Raw genomic sequence first — 20,474 nt, forward strand, 5'->3', positions numbered from 1 at the left:
ATATACATGCAAAATATCATTCCTCTAGGATTACAGACATTGAGGTTCATCTCAAACAAAGACTCTTTTAGGAAAGATGAACATGTCGGTAAGCGTGGCCTGGCTTCACTCATTCAGTATGTTTTTGAGTGAATGAGTTCCCACAGTGCTTCTGTCATCCTCTGTGCCTGCCCTCATTGTTGCCAGTATTTTCAGTCAGAAAATCGTAAACTTTGTATAGGAACAGAGTGGTTCCCCACCCACATCTTCCAAGAGAGTGGGTTTTTTACTTTTTTTAAAAAAATTCCCATCCAGTCCATGTCCTGAATACCAGAAACTTCCCTACACAGTTCTGCCGTGGCTCAGGGGCTCACTTTCTGACGTTTCCAGTGGTCCTTTGAGCATCATCCTTTGAGTGCAGTAAAATGAAGTCCTGTAAGCAAGAAACTGTCTCCCTGTATAAATGGCTGAATCTGGACAGAAAATTGCATAATATCCTAGTAAAGCCTCTGTAGATCTATTTCAACACCCAGACAGAAGGAATTGATTTGTACTATTTCAAAATCTGATGTTGCACACATACTTACTGCACTTCTGCAAGATGACATACTAGTGATATGCACTCATTGTTTACATAAGCTTTAATGAACTCTTCCATGGTTTTCCTTTTTTGCATGCTATGTATTTGCCTGAGTTACAGATAAAAACAACAAACAAGCTCTGTGATAACATCATGCTTTAACAGGCAAATTTTACAATACTTTGATTTTTATTTCATCTATTCAGAGTAGTTTAAGCTAAAAAACACACTTTTTTTTTTCTTAATTTTTGAGCTTTGTGGTTCATCAGCCTGGATTATAAACTAAGAAATTCAGTTTTAACAGTTTCATCATTTAACTTTATATTTCATTAATTAGACAGTCTAATCTTTATGAGAAAAATGGTTGAAATACCACACAAACCTTAAAACAGGCTAGGAGGTCATTCTAATAACATTTTGGAGGAAAGGTGCATGACCTCTGTAAGTAAGTGACCGGCAATCATTTGACTTGTAAATTTTCCTTTATAGCTTTCTGAATAGACTTGATAAAATTTTCATCCATCATGTCTGCATGGAATAGACCCTGGAGCAAATTATCTTGCAAACTCTATCACACTTTCTCTTGAAGGGATGCACAGGAATAGTATGTGGATTACTCTCTCGGATAAAATAAGGCATAAAACAAACTGACAGCACAGGCACAACTAAGCATTGCAACATTCTTCAAACTAATTAAAACTCAGAAAAAAAAATCATTCTCCTTTTACTTGCTGTTTAGTTAGGCTAGAGTAACTCTGTTTAAGCCAAAGGACTCACTGTGGTATGACTGAGAACAGACTAAGGGCTTGAGAGGTTGCTTAAATCAACTTGCTGCGTCTCCACACTTTAAAAATTTAGTATTTTGACATTTTTTAACTCCAATGGTTGAAATATCAGCACTATAATATTAGTCCTTATGAGGATGTTCAGAGAGAAATGGTCTTAATTTCAGACCTTCAACCAGAAAGTTATAAGTAAGAGAAGAATAAAGACAGATGAAGGAAATAATTAAGGGCTAATTATGGCATAGTTAGTGAGATTTGGAAATGTTTTTGCCTATGCACAAATCTGTACTTTGATGTCTTGTTTGGCCAGGCTGAAAATAAGGGGTTTACCGCAGATCAGAAACTTTTCTTGAAATTATCTGTATCGTTTCACAAAAAAAGAGGACTATGAGATCAGCTTAAAATATGATGCTTAATATTCATGAAGGAGGTTATAATTAGAACTGAACTTCTTTCTGGATTAAAATTAAGGTGAATTTTATTACCCTTGCACAAGCAATGGTGACTTTGAATGAAAACGCTGAGACTGGGAACAATGTAGGACAGAGATCAGGTTAAATATTAAATTTATGTAACTTTGGGATCATCTGAGACTTTCCTTCTTTCATAATCAAGTCTAATTTATATCTTTGTATCTATTAGATAGTAACTTCTGTGAAACATAACCTCATCTTAAGTCATCTAACATGAATACCAGAAAGACATATCTAGCTGTTTTTCCCTCACATGCATTTTTCTCTTTAACTGTCCATAAACATAAAAAAAAATTAGAAAGAAAGCAAGCATTACAACATTTATAGTCAGTTCTCCCACAAAGGTTCATAAAGGAAGCATCCAGGCACTTTTTTAAATGTTTGGAATAAGTTATTTGATATTTAATGGAGAAGCACTGTAATTTAGGAATGAAAATGCAAAAGATGTGATAAAAAGACTCTAAGATGGCTGTTCTGGGTTTGGACAAGAGGGATTTGCATTAATTCATGGAAGGAAGCAGATTTTCTGGTGGTTTGATGCCAAAATTAGTGGAATTCCCATTTTGGGGAAGTCCTGAGAGGCTCATGCTGGAGGATCTCCATCTCGAAGGAGAGAGGCGAAGGTGCCCCTCTGCCACCTCAGCAGTCCTTGGATACCAGGGGACTAGAGGACAAAAGTCAACCTTGCTGTAACATAGACAAACACCAGTTATCGTCCTGATAGCAGCCAGTTACAGGCAGCAAATGGTTTCTGGTGTGCCTCCAGATCCTGGCAGCACTGCATTTTGGGACTACATCCTCACTTTCTGTGGGGACTGGTATACCCCCACTTTAAGCCAGTATTACAAAATATATCAGCACCTAGTTTATGTGCTTTAATTGGCCCCTGTAGATATCTAAGTCTCCTCATGGATTATATGATGAGTCTAAATACTCTAGGTATTATAAATACACCTTTAACTTCCTTTGGTATGAAGGAAATTCTCTAATAATCTCTAACAATTTCTTTCTAATGATTAAGCCAACTGCTTTTGTTGCTTTTCTCGGTCAGTAATCAGAAAAATTATGGTAGATTACTTCTTCCAGAAGGCTCCACTACAGAATACAATAAAACACAACCTGCAAAATTATTAAAGTGGGAGGGAGTTTAGACAGAGCTCATCTTTGTTACCATTACTCAAAGATGGGTAATGAGTTAATTGAGAGCAGCCCTGCAGGGAAGACTTGGGGATACTGGTGGATGGGACATTGAACATGAGCTGGCAATGTGCACGTGCAGCCCAGAAAGTCAACCGCATCCTGGGCTGCATCACAAGAAGTGCGGCCAGCAGGTCAAGGGAGGTGATTCTGCCCCTCTGCTCCGCTCCCATGAGATCCCACCTGCAGTCCTGCATCCAGCTCTGGGGTCCCCAGCACAAGAATGACATGGACTTGTTAGAGTGGGTCCAGAGGAGGGCCACAAAAATGGTCAGAGGGCTGGAACACCTCTCCTGTGAAAAAAGGCTGAGAGAGTTGGGGTTGTTCAGCCTGGAGAAGAGAAGGCTCCAGGGAGACTTTATTGCAGCCTTTCAATATGTAAAGGAGGCTTACAAGAAGGACAGAGACTTTTTACCAGGGCCTGTAGTGACAGGACAAGGGACAATGGTTTTAAACTGAAAGAGAGTAGATTTAGATTGGACATAAGGAAGAAATGTTTTACAGTGTGACTGGTGGGACACTGGAACAGGTTTCCCAGAAAAGCTGTGGATGCCTCATCCCTAGGAGAGTTCAAGGTCAGGTTGGACAGGGCTTTGAGCAGCCTGATCTAGTGAAAGATGCCCCTGCCCATGGTGGCGGGGTTGGACTAGATGATCTTTAAAAGTCCCTTTCAAGCCAAATCATTCTATGATTCTATGATATGAAAGAGGTGACAATTTTTATTGAAGGGTTCAACATACAAGCTGCAAATTCTTCTGTGGTGTGTGAGTGGCATTCTGGGAACAGTTGCCCATTCAAGCAAAGGTATTTTGCAGTTATAGAAGTAAAAACACTTTTATCCTTTGGCAGTGGTTTCTTATGTACCTTTGGCTAGGAGCTTCAGGGTCACACATCTCACTCGCTTTGCCCAGTGTTTTGTCTTGAACAGATGCAGTCAGTGCCAGGAAAATTCCACTTTCTTTTCAGTTTCTTACCTTTGTATTGAGCTTCAATTACTGAAGGAACATCAGAATGTCACATGTATAGCATTGGGTAGTAAGATTCTGAGAACTGTTATTTGCAAGGAAAATTGAAAGTATCATTATATATCATATATCTGCTCACTTTTATGTTTATGTCAGGAAGTGAATGAATAGATAGATGAATTGTGAATCCACATGCTCAAGGTTACTAACAAGAGTATTCCCCAATTAACCTACAAATCATACACTAACACGTATTTATTTTTTTAAAAAAATTTAGTTAAACTGAACTTTATCTTCTGGAGAGAAAATTCTTATCTCCTACAACATAATCCCCAACTCATAACACACTAGCAGTATATAGATCAGCAAAAAATGACCAAGTCAGAAGCAGACGCTTTCACAGTAGCAGAGAATTTATATTATTTTGGAATAGTTCCATGTTTCCTCACCAAGGCTCAATCCAATTCTTTTCAAGACCTTTTTAGACTGGTGTCTCAAAACCACAGGAAGCACCATCTATTTTGTTCTTGCATACATGTCAAATACTATCTTTGCTGTTTGCTGCCTTCCCAATAACTCAAATATCTCAGGAGAATTGAACGTTTAATCCTAACATATACTAAAACATAAGAGAACCTGAAAAAACAGTCTGGACTTTCAAGTATTTTTCTTGAGTCAATAGAATCTTTTACTGACTAAGTATGAGACTGTTGACTTGATTACAATGGATATTGATCCATGGATTTAAAGAGAAATCCAGCCAATCTGAAATGTTACCAACACTGACCTGAACAGTGGTTGAACTGCATTTTTTTGGTTTTGAGTTCATGTCCAGTAGTACATAGCAAAAGAAATTGCTGCGCACTCTCAGTATCTTTCCTAAAGAGCAATATAAGCCTGATGGTCTCTTTTTTAAAACACACTTTTAGTGGCTGTAATATCTGTTTTTACAGTCTTATTGCCATTCTGTTTTACATGTAGATGAAGTCAGTTTGAGAAATAAAATATTACTAAGTAAAATGTGATCTTTGCCCAGGAAGAGATCTAAATGAAAGAATTATGTATTGACAGACTTCTCTACTCTTTCTATAAATAAAAAGGCTAAAATTCAACCTGGCATTGTTTAAATGGTCTTTAATATAAAATCACAGCCTTGCTTTCTGCCATCAGGTTCTACCAAAGGTCTACCATCTAGTACTCTTGACAGCATAAGATTAATCAATGCCAACAAAATTTAAAGCAGAAAATACCATCAAGGGTGATTGCTTACATGAGGGGCTGCTTCAGAACAGAGGAAGAAAGAGACACAAGGGAATAGAAAATAAGTAATGAAAGCACTTGCAGCTAGCCTGTCACATGTTCATGCCCTCATACTGCACCTCCTTTATTTTGGGGAATGCAAATTTTAATTTCAAAAATTGAAAAGATCAGATATGCTTTCAGTCACCAGGGATCCTTAAGCAATGAATCAGGCTTATGTACTGACGGTTGTCCTTATCCTCTCTCTGTTTTGTTTATTTTTTTTTATTAAAAAACATCTATAATATTTTATACATACTCTGTCAAGCTAGGAATAGCCATTCTACTAATACCTAAATACCACACTGATTTGAAGAAGTGATTCAAGATAAACAACAGCAGTACTGTAAACTTAAGAATTATCAGCTTTCTCTCTAAACTCTGGAAAACATTTCTTTTATCTATCCCTGATTGGCCAGTGCTCTGATTTGCCCACCTGGCTCTCCAGTAATACTTGGAGCAATTAGTTCTGCCTTCCTGAGGTATTTGCCAGTATAATCCAGCTGGTTTTCCTAAAAAGAAGCAGAAAGAATTTAAATAAGAATAAAGACTGCAGCCAGAGATGGAAACATAGTGGACAAAAGGACAAGATAATCTTCTGTATTCTTGTATCCACATCACAAACAACATTGCTTTACATAGATACAAATCATCTTGTTCCGGAATTGTAATAAACTGTCATTAAAAGAGAAGTAAATAATCCAGTGAGCCTGACTGTGATTAACTAGTGGCTGGCCAACAGCTTGTAACACTCTGCATAAACTGGGATGGAATGGCCATTAGCCATTAAATCATGTGGCAAGAAAATTCTAAAAAACCTGGGGTTTTTTAAGTTTTCATTTAAAAAAAGTCTGCTTTTCCCATTGATGTATAGAAAATGAACAAATATTAAGAAGACAAACAAGCAACAAGAAAAACAGAAAAACCTGAAAGCACATTTATTTATTTATTTGAAACCAAAATATCACCCTTTGATATGATGCTTCAGTAATCACCTGGAAAGATAATTTGCTTGCCTAATGTTCTTAAGCACTTTTATTGGCCTAGCTCTTAAATGCATTTCCACTAACATAAAGCTACTTGGGACTTTCAGGAGGTTTCTTCTGATGACTCCTTGGAGGTGTAATGGGGTCAGAGTGTTTGGGCTGGGAATCGGAGTGCTAGTAATACCATCAAAAATCTGACAATGTTACATTGTTTCATTTCTGGAAAAAAAAAAAAAAAAGGAGTTTTGGTAGAATTCTGTAATCTATGTCTTTAGAAAGATATGGTTTATGAAGGAAATCTGGTTTAATACCAACTGGCATGTTTACCAGTTAATAATGAAGACCTTCAACACTGGAAAGCAAACAGGGGGATTCCCCCCACCAAAAATGGAGTAAAGGTGAAGATGCTGGAATGTATGATTACTGGACCTGAACCTTGACTGGTGTAAGTAAGTCTGAAGAAGGGCTACTTCACCTAGTGAGTAATTTAAAACAACTTTGAAACAGAGTTACTTTTCATGATCAGTGCTCATGTAGAATCAGCAAAAGTCAGGTTGAAGCACTATTATAATAGAAGGTGAACTGCTAAATCTTAAATAAATTCCCCTCTGTGATGAAAATGAAACTAGGAGATACTGAGTAGGGTCTTTAAATGTCATCTTCCTGGATAATTCAGGTGATCTCCTCCATTTAGCAGTGTGATTAGGACCTGGAATTTTGTGCATACTCCAGGAAGAAAGTAAGTACAATAGAACTGTTTTAAGGTCAATAATGTTTAGTGCTCAAGTATGTATGAGCTATTATGTAGCAGGAATGGGGTTGAGGGGACTTCAAGAGGTCATCCCTTTGCTTCAAAACACAATACTGTTCCTAAAAGGCTTTTGGTAACTTGCACCAAAACATTCTTAATGATGATAGAGACTTTATAGCTTCATTAGTCTGTTCTAGTGCTTGATTATCCTTAACACTAAAACATTTTTCCTAACTTCTAGCCTAATCTTGCTTGCTGAAATTAATCCTCAAGGAGAGAAATAAGAATCCAAAATCCAAGCTCTTCCCCTCACAAACATAACACATTTTATTAAGCATTTCCTATAAATAGACTTTTCTGAGCTTGCCTACAAATGATAACACAGCTGCTCCTACCAAGCAGTTCTGTATTAGAGCTCCACTTTTGCTGTATTTATTTGAAATGTCAAAAAAATAGGAATGTCATAAACTGCTTCTAGACTTAACAGTGCTTTGTAACTCCTTAAAGTTTGTAACTCACATAAAAGGAGCTGGTATTTTATTACATGTGTATGGTTTAGAAGGTTATTTATTCTTTATTTCTTTTGTTAAATAATTTATAACTTGCTTAGAAATTAAACTATTATGCTGGGGATTCATAAAGGAATTTTTTATGTCCCCTCACATGTTCTTGTAGTATAAACTCTTTTTTAGACTGATGTTCAAACATTTAGCTTGGAATGCTGTTTAAATGCATATGGATCTAGAGCATTTCCAGGTGGGATCACATGGCAAGCTAAAATTAAATTTCAGCTGATATTTATGTCAGAATGTGAGACTACTCAGAATTATTGGATTATAGGTTGTGTTTCAAGACAGAAGTTTTTGAAAATCAGTGCGTTAGGACGAATATAAATCTTTCATATGATGAAATTGCCTAGATGCTTCTGATTCTCATGGTAGAGAGTCTGCCTTCATATCTATAATTAGTACCTTGTGCTTTGTCCCCAGTTTATTTTCAGATTAATACACTTTTCATAATGCTCCATGTTCATTATTTCGTCCTATGATACTAGCCTTACAGGATTGCAGCTTTAATGAAATGTGTTATCCATTGCAACAGTATGTGAATAATTATTTGTCTGTTAAGGAAAAACTACAGTCTGTGTATTTCTCTTAAAGAATTCCTAACAGTTTGTCCTGTGTAGGCATTTGTAATTACTTTAGGCTATTATAAGCTCCTCTTCCCTTTTGTGCATTATTTATTCTGATACTATGGCTATGACTGAGAGGGAATCAAATGGACAGAAGACTAGTCAAATCTAGTGGTAGAAGGTGATGTACTGTGTGTGTAGAGTAGGATGCAGTTTATATATCTTTATCTACAAAGGGATTCAGGGACTTAAACATAGGTGAATCCTGCTGTTTTAAATACCCTAAAATATTTTTCTTCCTCAATCCAGTTTCTGTTCCAGCAAGTCATGGGTATCCCACAGGTTCTTCATCACATCTGCCATTCCTGACCAGATACTACATTTTCACTAGCACGTCTTAAATGACCCCAGATCCACATGTACATAGGCATAAACCTGATTTGCTCCTACAGCCAAGACAGTATTCAGGATTCCCTTCACAGTCAGCTACCTGGACTGCAAGTCCTTTTCCACTATCAAGAACAAAAAGATTATAATGAAAACTTATAACATTTATTTTGGCTTGCACATCTAAAGTTTAGATGGCCGATATCAAATGAGATTACTTCTACCAAATAGTCCCTAGGTTTACATGTGTGTTGATGCCATCCATTGCACAGGTCTTTCTTTTCTGAAACATCCTTTGGTATGTTTTCTTTTTGTTATACTTTTTTTTTTAAGCTTTCTTTAGATTTTTTTTTTTTTTTTTTGTCTGCCACATTGGCTTTGCACTCTGACTGATTGTGATGTGATAATAACATAACATGACTGAATTTCCATGCCTTGGAAAAATGCACAAAGATTCTGGAGATCAGCTGGGTCAAACATCTGATACATACATCTGCCTTCATGTCTTGCACTGTTGTAGTACCTAGAAGTTCACATATTTTCCAGAAGTCTGGTAACATACTGCCTACAATAATTAGTCAGTTTGTGTGATTTACTAGGAAAAAAACCATACGTAACTTGCATCAATGCCTGCTGAGTATGCTATGGATTCTTACTGTTTCCTCCTGCTGCTCATCTAATATCTATAGCATTTATTCACCAGCCTCCTGGTCACCTTGGCTGTGCTTGGCTGAGTGTTTAGCTTCTTAGAAACATGTTCATATTCATGGAATACTCTGTTATATTCTTGAAAGAATTGGATTCTCACTGATCTGAATGCAATTATTTGACTTTTCTTATAAACTATGCCCTTCTTACTAGTCTGATCATCTTAACAGTTCCTTCTTTCTTGGCAAGTAAAGGAGAGAAAAGGGAGGCTTTGCTTCTTGTCTCTGGACATTTGGGAGAGTTACAAACATAGATACCTTAACTCTTTGTATATATGTTGGTTTTAAGGCTATTTGGTGTTTCGTTTATGTTTTATAGCAGTATGCAAAGTCTCTGACTTTATACAGACACATTTTTCACACTATTTTCCATGTTTGAAAAAGTGAAGCCTACACAATATTGACACTTAGTATCTTCTTTCGTACTCGGTGCTTTCTTTTCAAACACTCCCACAAAGCAAAATTACCTAAGTTCCTGTAAAATTATGGTACAGCTTATTATAATTCAGAAACTATACATTGTAACAATAGGTTTTTAAGTCCATGATAAATTTGTACATGAAAGCTGGCATTTACAAAGAATGGAATCTGAGCAGTGTTAGAAAGAAAATGAAAGAAAATTTGGTTCTTCAAAGAGAATATATTTTTTTCCTGTTGATGAACATTTTGTGCAGAAAAAGAGCTTTCACATCAAAAGGGAAACAGTTTGGGAAACAGAGCCTAGGAGGTGCTCTTCACATCTTTTTATTAACAACACCTTACCTTGGTGTTGTTCCATTGACTAAAGGGGCTACTCCAGATTCACAAAATTATACAAAGAGAATGAGATATTGAAGAGTCTCAGCTTGCCTTCAGAAAATGACTTAAGCATGCTTTAATGGTTGGACTCGATGATCTTAAGGGTGTTTTACAACCTTAATGATTCTATGACTCTATGCTTTTCTGGAATTACGTAAAATAAGGATTAGTATTCTATTTTTATTGGGGATACTTGCAAGAATCCTACAACATGTGATATAGATGTTTCCAATTTATCTTCAGTAGTGGAAACAATGTGAAAGCATATTGCTTTCCATCAGAAAACAGAAAAGCACCAATATAAGTGAGAAAAAGCCAATCTTCCTAACATAACTTTTGTCATTCTCTGGACAAAGCCCAGTAACTAATATGTCATTGTATACTGTGCTTTTTTTCCCAGACTCTTGAAATTGGCTTGTTGAATCTAAATGGTTGTATGCAGGTACAGACTTATTGAGAAGGAGGAAAGGTAAAAAGGCTATAGCCTCCCCATAAAGGTCTCATAATTTTGGGTGTGTGCCTTGTCACACCGTAAGGGAAAGACTGCACTGAAATCACAGATGCGTCCAAGTATAATATGACAAATCAGTCTCTTTATTGGCAGCATCTACTGCCCTCAGGTTACTTGTTCTGAATCAAATTCCAAAATTAAATATTGCAGTTTTCCTGTTGAACAAAGCTGACTAATTTGTTACAAGTAAAATTTTCTGCTCTTGCTAAAAATTCTAAACTGAAGACAGCTTGAAAAACAGATATAATAGGAAGTGATGCAAATCCTGGGAGAAAGGAGACACACCCACACACACCCCACAAAAACATTTGTTCTTACCTGCCCCTCTCTGGGATCAACTGAATATATGGCTGTATATTTAAAGCATTGACCAAGATAAATATTTATTCTGATTTCTGCTCTATTTTCGAGGAGAAAATTCTTTCTTAAGGATACTATGTCTATTATGATTATAAATTAAATAAAAAGAAGTCAGATCTTTCTGGATGCATTTTGTAAATTTATCCACATGATTATTTTTACCTGAATAATCCCAATTACACAATAGCAGTTTTTTTCAGAATAAAGGTCAAAGTCAACAAATTTCTCAGAATAGTTTTCTTCAAAAGATTACAAGTTTTGGTGAAATCTTACATTTTTTTTTAATTTAATAAAAACTTAGGAAGGGATACATAAAATTGACATCTTCCTTCCTTAGTTTCTTAATGAACTATTTGAATTAATAACCTGATCTTTATAATGTAGTTTCCCATGACAAAATGAGGGTTCCAATACATTCTCAACTGCCTGAAATGCTTTGAGAATCCTGATTGGGGAACCTTGTGTAAATACCTTTTCTGATGGCACCAAGTTACCTTTGATGGTTAGTAGAGGAACTTCAAAGTTGCTGCATCATTTTGTTAAGTACCCAAAGACAATGTTTGTATCTGGAAAATGTAGATAATGCACACTGTGTGCATTCTGTCCTTCTTAACTATTATCTTTGCAATCTCAAATGAATATTTGAAATGACATTCAACTCATTGCAATAACATACAGCTGAGACATGCATCACTTAAGTGCTATTGGCCCCCACCCAAAATGGGATTAAGAGGAGAGACTGCTGATGATCAGTCCCTCTGCTATCCCCCTGGAAATTTTCATAGAGCTACTGTATACCTTGTGTTCTCCTCTCCTGCAGCAGTGACCAAGATCTACAGCCTAAAAGCAACTGCTTCCCTGCTTTATATTACTTCTGAAAATAGTCTCTCTGACATCATTATGTTCATGCAGGGTGCATCTACCTTATTGTTATGATTCAGAGCAGCAACACAACTTTGAAATAAATTCTTCAATTTTCCCTTGCTTGACATTGTGTTGATTAGCTTTTTTTTGTTTGTTTTTTTTTTTTTTTCTTTTTGATACATCCCAATCTGGTTCCTTTTGAGGGAAACTAAGCTGGAAGCTCTGTTCCAGGTGAGCACTAAATGTGCTCCTGTCCCTATATATGTCATAGCCAAAGAGATGGGTCTTTTGGACAGAACTGGACCACATGCAGAAAAGGAACATTTGTATTACAGAGCAGAGTAATTCCTGTTTCAAGTAAAAGCTCTCAACTTTATACGGTACAGATGTAGGTGCCTCGGAACCAATTGCTTTGATCTACTGATTTGTTCCTATTGCACCAGATTAATGCTGTGTAGACACAGTAAAAGCTAATTAAGCAAACACCCAAGTATAAGCTTATATTACTTGAGAACCTAATTTTCTATTGAACTTTAAAATTGTTATATATAAAAAAATTTAAAAAATTAAAATATACACACCTCTTTTTCATACTGTCATCCTGTGAGCAGTCTGGTGAGAAAACCCCTCTGTACTTGAGTCACATGAAATAAAGGAGATAAATATGTCAGCTGCCATATTCTACAAGAAATCAAACAAGAATGAGGTGAATAGTGATGAACATTTCATCTCTTTCTGCCACAATGCACTGAGGGAAAGTCTCAGAGTCTTTCAGGTCCTTTCAAGGAGGAAATAAATAAAGACACACAAGAAAGTCCCACAACATTCCCATTTAATCTTTTCCTTATAATTTTTTACTCATCTTACACTGCTGGTTTTATGAGAAATGAATTAATCTATAAGGAGGTGCTGCCTAGTAGGTTTTGTTTATTCATCTCAAAATATATATTTAAAGCTCCTAATGTAAGAGATATTGTGGACTTATGTTGCAGATAATCAGAATTCTTTGATTTTTTTATATATTTTTTTAACTCACTGTATGAACTGAATTAAGTAACTTAACTTCTTAATATATGTGTATATTCATTTACAAAATTGTATTAAACTCATCCTTCCATAAAGCTTTTGGAATTCAAATGATGCTTATGACAGAGGAGACTGCCTCCAGTGAGTTAGTGGGAGTTTTGCCATTGGGAGTCAGAATTCCTCATAGCGCCCTTTGAGTTCTTCAATAAACTGTGAAATAAATTACTTGAATATATTTCATTGCATTGTATAGGAAACATTGCTTCACTACAATATAAAGTATAGAAGGTGTATACGTGGTCATGACATACCTAGGTGACATACACAGTCAAATGGATGTAGTGGGCTAGATTAATATTGTGTAACAGTTTAGATCAGGACATACTCCATGAAAGTTACTGCCATTTCATCAGCCTAGGACTGGCATGAGAGAACAGGGATCACACAATGAGACACTATCAAGTACTGTGAAAACCAGGAGCAATACCGGAGAGTGCAGAAAAATTAAGATCAAAGCATTTAGCTGACTGAGCAACTAAAGTGCTGCAAATGATCCCTGAAGGTGGGAAGTCTGTCCTCTGAGCAACCCTGAGCTCAGACTCTGCAGCTTTTACTCTATTATTTAGTGTAGCAGCACTTTTGTCCTACTCTGCCTATGATCTTTAACTCCCTAGGTTTTCACTGGACCGATTCACTGTAGTATATTTATTTTAAATAAGCAGTACTTTATTTCAGAAAGTTGCTTATACAAACATAAGGAATCCTTTGCAGCACATTCTTGTTGGAATTCAGATCATCTGTCTTGTCCTCAGAGAAATATCCAAACCATGTAATTATTTTGGTCCCCTAGTTGGTTTCTGTACTGATGTCAGTGTTTGTTTTGTTTTGTTGTTTTTTTTTTTTTTTTAAATTGCGGTTAGATTGTGAAATGGAAGGTAAGATTTATGAACAACTTGAAGTGGAAAATTTTTATAATACTACATGTTAGGAGCAAAAGTGGAGTCAGCAATTTTAATTTAATTTAGGTAGCTATAACTTCATAAACTTAAATTTGAACCGAAGTATTTAGTGTTAATTAGTTCAACAAGCTAATACTTTGTGCTGGGTCAAGGTAGGTTTAATATACATAGATTCCTAGGACTAGGTCAACTTCAACGATATATAGGCGTACATTTGTACAAATGCACGTATATGCATACACATGTATGCATGTATATATACATACATGTGTACATACATAAATGATTATATCACACACATATATATACATATATATGTATACTTACATATATTATGACCTAATAATAGTTCTACATACATGTTTGGAAAAAAACCCTTCAGTTCTGAATGAAATCCTCCATCTGTGCCTACGGGATTCTCCATTATTCAAAATATCACTTTTGCTTCATGAGCTTTTATAATCTGGAAAATAAACATCAGCGTTTGTTACTGCAATGGACAGCAAAAAATATGAGACCTGTGTTTCATATTGGCTCTTACACAGAAAGGCAATGAATCCTATTAATCCCATTCAGTTTTACAATTGACTTTCACGTGTTCTACTAGTTTAATGGTCTTTTTTATTTAAATACATTTACAATAATTTAATGGTTAGTGATTTCATTGGCAATTTCTTTTGAATCTTACACAGAGGATAAGGAGAATTCTGGTCTGATCCTTTAGATTTTGCCAACAGGACCAGCTTAAGTAGTCTAGGTATTTCTCTGAATAGTAAAGGTTTAATGTCAGTCTCATACTCATTCTATTTTAATGTTAATTGCCTAATTAAAAACCAAGAGTTTTGCTAGCTATATAAAAAAAATCTCATCCAGTATCCTTCTACAGCTGGGACCTCTGAAATAGATAATGCAATGAGAAATTTTATCATGGGAGTTCTGGGAGGATCAGCCACTTAAGTAAAACTTTTGCAATCAGTGGAAAGAAATAACCATTTTGAAGGTACAATTCATCTGACCTGTTTTAGAGATCTCTTTGCAAATAAGACAAACCACATTCTAGAAGAGCAATTGCTCTCCCTTTGCTATAAAAGGCGCCTTGACATCTAGCTCAGATATAGACATCAACATTCAGACAGATGAATCCTAGCAGCAGGGTCTATCTCCAACAGACGTTAGGTGACAGTCACTGTAAAATGTTATTCTATATGCATCAAGAAGTAACTTTTAAGCACATTTAACTTTATTTGACAAAAATGCTAATTTGATTTGGTCTGCAGTTCTAAAACGGCTGCTGTGCTCAACAGCAAGTGTAATTACCATTTGGAGTGTTAAGTTCCATAATTATCTTGAACTAACAAGAAGCACAAGATGGTGTCAATTTGGTTTTTTGTTGTTGTTGTTGTTATAAAAGGCTCTAATTGGGATGTGAAAAATGGAGTAGGGGAGAAATTTTGGGTTAACAGTTTACTCAGATACAACATAACCATCTTGAAATCACAGACATACAACAGGATAACAGAGATTAGGTTTATTTCATTAAAGATGAAAACTGAAGCAGGTCACAAATCTAATTTAAAGGCTAATTTTGTGCATCTTTAGATTATAAATACTAATTCTGTTTTCATTGCATTTATATAACCTAATACTTTCAGTTCTCCAAATTCAATGTTACTAACCTGTCTGATTTTTTTTTTCCACAAGGCAACAGGAATTCTGTCAGGATTAGTAATCAATTTATCAATAAAATAAGTTTCTCTTTTGGTTCTACTTGAGGAAAGCCCCACACTAATCCTCTGTTTTCTCCACTTTTCAAATCTCTCTGGGAAGAGTAAAAAAAACCCAACACTGTAGAGGTGGTATAGACAGCCTGCAGAATTCTTCTATAGATTTGATGATTGACACAAAGCTCATTAGAAAGAAGAGAACTAGGAACACTCAGGATTCACACTGTAGCTGGAGCTACTGATTGCTTCTTAATTGGTTTTGTCTCTCAGAAGAGTTGGTGCCTTGTATTTGCTGAAAGAAGTTCACCCTCAAAACACACTAGCAGATAGCAGTCTCCCTTGTTGACCTGAGACAAGCCTGGCAAGAAGCCCTGAGTTGCCTACAGAGACCATACATAATTTTCTCAGAATTCTGTACCTCTCTGGAGATAGGAGCTCTATCCCTGTTTACTTCACTGTAGTTCAACACAAAAAGAACACAAAGTCATAATCTCAGTTATAATCTTGGGGAAAAAAAGCAACAGGAAACACAAGTAAATCAGATTAAAACACAGCATTTATAATTAGTCACTTCCTCCTTTTTTACACAAGATCCCTAATATTTGTCACAACCGGGTAATGGAATATATAATAAGATAGTAATACCTGTCTCAGTTTTAAACCATGGTCCCATATAATTTTAGAATTAGGGCTTGGGACAGGCATGGAAATATCCTCAACAGTTCAGACAAGTTCACTGTCTCATACTTCAGTGATTTCTTCTGGGTACAAAACTCATCAGTATTTAGACATTTAGTTAACTGTTTGTTAGTGGAAGGAAGAAAAGGATCCCAGCAGGGTTGCCTTCACCAGCTGGGAAGGTGGAAGATAAAGAACTCTGGAAGCTGTTAGAGGAACAAAGATGAAACTGGGAAAAAGAAGGGACAAAGCTAATGCAGGAACTAGTCAGAGGGTATAAATAATCCTCATAATCCACTTCATGGGCCTGTTTGGAAGCACAGACTTTAAAAGCTTGGAGAGTGAGCAGCCCACAAGGAAACTGGGCATATGTCTGTCAAAACAAGAGCAAAGAAAAGCCTAAATTTCATTGTTTAGACTTTCCTAGGGAATGGTAACAAGGAATTGAAGTATCCTGGAACTTCTAGCAGCTCCAAGTGGACTGTTACACATGGGCTCACAGCCCATGCCACAATCACACCTCTTGTACATAGCTGACAAAAATTATCAAGGCTGTTATATTTCCTTTTTTGATTTCAGCATAACAGCTGGGCCAAAGAGACAGAAGCAAGCCCGCTCACTTCTGAGAACTGCCAAGCTGTCTTTATATAAACTCTTCATATTCCACTTAGTCTAGCTCATTCCGTGAACACACATTCCCACTATTAGAAGCCTTTGGGAATCACAACCAACCTCCTGTTTATATAAAGAGCAAACCCAGCCATACATGGCCAGCCAGAAAGACGTATGCATCTGATCTCTCCAGCTCCCTGCAGCAAAACTAAGCAATGAAGAATCAGGCTTACATTCCTGCTACAGCACTACTGATTTCTATCTCCTGGAGCAAAACTCTCAAATAGACAACTGGACTTGCATTCATGCAGGAGTGCTAACTTTTTGATAGCACCACAGCTATATTTAGAGCTCTTTTCCTGAGGGAGCTTTTCTTTTTTGTTGACAGTAAAATGGATGGTCTATGAAAAGAGATTTTTGTGCCACTAATTTTTTTCAAACAGTTGGGGAATAATGCAGGGATCACAAAGCAGATTCAATATTCTTTAGACTTTTTTAAAATGAGTAAAACTAAAAACATGCAATTGATGCCCAAAGGAATTTTAAAAATACTGAAAGTGCTGGCATTGGAGACAATGTCTTGTTCCCACAAAGCAATCGATTTTTACATGCTCTCATCTCAAAATGTGTGGTGTCCGCTCAGTTCTGCTCAACAGAACTTGTTTAAAGCACTCTTCAAAACAGATTTTCTACGAGAAAGTCACAGGTACGATGACACTAACACCTTTTCTTTAAACAATATTAATTTGGAAAATGGGTTTGTGATCATTGTTGCTGCATACTGGGCTGCAAAAGTAACTGTGTAAGGATCAGGTCACAGAAGGGATTATTCCCTTCCACTGGGCACTTGTGAGGCCCCATCCAGAACAATGTGTCTCGTTTGGGGCCTCTAGAGATATTGAGGAGACTCCAACAGAGTGCCAGTAAGTTGGTTAAGGGCTAGTGCAAGTGTCATTGAGGAAAGGCTTAGGGTTTCTTTAAACCTCAGGAAATGAGCTACTTTATGGGTAGCTAAGTACTTTATGGGGTAGTATAGAGAAGATGGAGCCAGTCTCTTCTCAGATCTCTGCAGCAAAAATGGAAAGAGACAGCATTCACAAGCTAATGTAAGGGAAATTCCGACTGAATATAAGGAAGACTAAAAAAAAATCACAATGAGTGTAGTTAAACACTGGGTAGGGTTGCCCAGAGAGTCTGTGGAGCCTCCCTTGGAGATTTTCAAAACTCAACAAACAAGCTCTGTCCAGCCTGATCTAATTTGGAAGTTAATCCTCCTGTGAATGTGCGGTTGGACTGGAGACCTCCAGCAGTCCTTTCCTCTCTGAATTATCTTATCAGTCTATGATTGCTTCATAAACCACACTTTGTCATAAACCAGCATTGTTGCTGAAAAATGGCATTCTTTCCTTCCCGCAACCTCATTTCATCCTTCATGGTGGCATAAAGCATGTGCAGAATCGAGCTCGGTGACTAACCCAAAATCATTACGGGGGGAGGGTGAGGTGGCATTTAGTAGGATCATTTCTACCAACTAGTTCACCAGGCAGCTGTACAAGCATCTATGGCTAAAGGAGATAACGTCAGGGAAACTGTGTGGGAAGAAATAAGCGGGAGTGTGAAGAGAGCTCTTCCAGCGCCACTGCCCATTTATGCCATTTTAAGATGAGTAAGAACCAGTGATTATTTACAGGTAAAGATGTTCTTTGCAGCTAGACCAGTGCCAAGGACAGTATTATTTTCTTTAAGGGGATGTCTCACCAGGAAGAGTTTAAAGCAGTAATCTGCTGCAACTCTTTATTAAACACTCCATAATATTGTTCATAACCACCAAGTTGGCCAAATTCCTCCCAGGTAATTATGTTCTATTGCTTGAAGTTCCCTGCTGCAACTGCATACAGATAACATATTCTTTTCTTTCCCTACCCTACATATGCCAGTGAAACCTGGCATATCACATCACAGGCTTTGTAAATAAGAGGTTATTTTAAAAAAATTGTCTTTGCTGAATAACAGAAAATAAACAAACCAGATTTCCTTTGCCTTTTAATTGCCTGAGCAGTAGGATGATGGTTTTGTGGGTAAAGCATTAAGGAAGACTCAGCAACAGTATTTGTAGTTCCCAATGGCACCAGTTTTTTCTTTGACAGTAAAGGAGTTAATTCTGCCCTTACCAGTGCTGTCTTCAAAGTGTAACAAACAGCTCTCAAAATCAGAAGGTACACTGCTCAGCAGGGTAGCAGACTTGCCTTATGTGCCTTGTAGCGTTCCTGATAAAAAAGTACTCCTCTGCTGCAGCTTATATGTCACATGGAAAGGAAAGAAATTCAGCATGGAGCTTGAAAGCTCCTTATTATGTTGTCTCTTTGTGCTTTTCTAAGATAGGTCAGAAAAGTAACGAAGATTACCAATATACTTTTAGTTGCTATTACTGTTGTTGCCTGACCCTTCTGACTAGAAGACCTGCTTATAATTACTTATAATTTTGTGCAAATAATGAATGTGAACATACAATACAGACCACTCAAAAACATAGGTGCACAAAGAATATTGTATCCTATCACACATGACTCAGAACTAAAAAAGAAAACGGGATTACATGATGATTTTTCCTGCTGGGTTGGGTAACATTAGACAGCTTTTTACTCTCTTTAAGCCTCAGTTCCTTGGAAACTGAAAATAATGATACTATCTATCTTTTTAAAATTTTATCTTTTGCTAACTACCACTGGTATTACTATTACCAAGGGAAGCAAACCAGAATTTTACAAGAAACAGCTTGTACAAGTAGTTGAGAATATGTATCACAAAGGGCCTGAGACAGAAATTTTAATTGTTTTGATAGAAATCATGGCTATTAACTGACAGCATGATGGGCAATTCAGGCTTAATTCTATTTAATGTAGAGGGCCGTATCTATTGTTCAACTGAACTATATTGTATAAATTTTATTTCATAATCTGAAGTTGAGTGCCTTGCACAGGTTAATTAGATGTCTTGCAAGCCATTTGAGGATCAAGTTTGCAGTCTCCCACATCACTATGATGTCCTTCATTCCGAGTCATGGGTTTAAATGGCTGCATTCTTTTCTGTAGGAAAACCATATCAGGAAGGAGGAATGAAAATGATGAAAGAAGTTAAAAACAGCATTTACCTGAGTTATGTTGTACACACATCATCAAATTTCAGATCTGAAGATAGCAAAATTTATATATTTGACTGGTAAATAAAGCCTCTCCCTCTTTGGAAGAGCTACCCATACAGAGACCTTGTGGATTCAGCACTGAGAGGAAGATAAATATAAAAGCACTCACAGATTTGCAGTTCAGCACTGGATCCCCAAAGTTTTGCTTGTGAAACCCCATGTGAGGGGACACTTCTGGTATACGTGGTCATAAGTGGGTAAAATGTGCTGAATCAACTTCAAAGACTGAACATGATCTTCAGGTTCTTCGTCCATGCAGCCCTGTCTTTCACAGTGATAATCACTTTACAGAAATAATTAACGCTACCACCACAATCCTTAAGCCCATTAAAATGGGCAGAGTAAAAGAGTCTTCAAGTACGAATATATAGTATTTTCCAAATCACATGGGCAGCTTGATATTGCTCTCGAGAAAGCCAATGTAAGTCAATTTTACATGATGAATCCAGATATTGTACTTTGAATTTGACAAAGATGAATTCAGATCCAATCATATTCA

General features: G+C 36.6%; 1 protein-coding gene and 1 long non-coding RNA gene across 14 annotated transcripts in view; one reads left to right on the top strand and one right to left on the bottom strand.

The window, feature by feature from the left end:
* Window positions 1-20,474, top strand: part of PCLO (piccolo presynaptic cytomatrix protein) — a 386,235-nt gene that overhangs the window by 340,327 nt on the left and 25,434 nt on the right. The gene's annotated exons all lie outside the window — the stretch shown is intronic.
* Window positions 1-20,474, bottom strand: part of LOC148054500 (uncharacterized) — a 44,275-nt gene that overhangs the window by 20,157 nt on the left and 3,644 nt on the right. For 4 of the 9 annotated variants that reach the window (XR_015706250.1, XR_015706246.1, XR_015706247.1 and 1 more), the window contains exons 2-4: window positions 14,119-14,222; window positions 12,356-12,455; window positions 5,715-5,790 (exon numbers count right to left, since the gene is read on the bottom strand). This is a non-coding gene — a long non-coding RNA (uncharacterized LOC148054500). Of the gene's footprint in view, window positions 1-3,878; window positions 4,065-5,714; window positions 5,791-12,355; window positions 12,456-14,086; window positions 14,223-20,474 lie in introns of all 9 variants that reach the window. The other 5 variants (XR_015706249.1, XR_015706251.1, XR_015706248.1 and 2 more) reach the window with 5 other exon arrangements.

The sequence above is a fragment of the Nipponia nippon genome, unplaced genomic scaffold, assembly GCF_047370975.1.
Source record: "Nipponia nippon isolate SJK-2023a ecotype South Korea unplaced genomic scaffold, ASM4737097v1 scaffold_3, whole genome shotgun sequence".
NCBI classification, from domain to species: Eukaryota; Metazoa; Chordata; class Aves; order Pelecaniformes; family Threskiornithidae; genus Nipponia; species Nipponia nippon.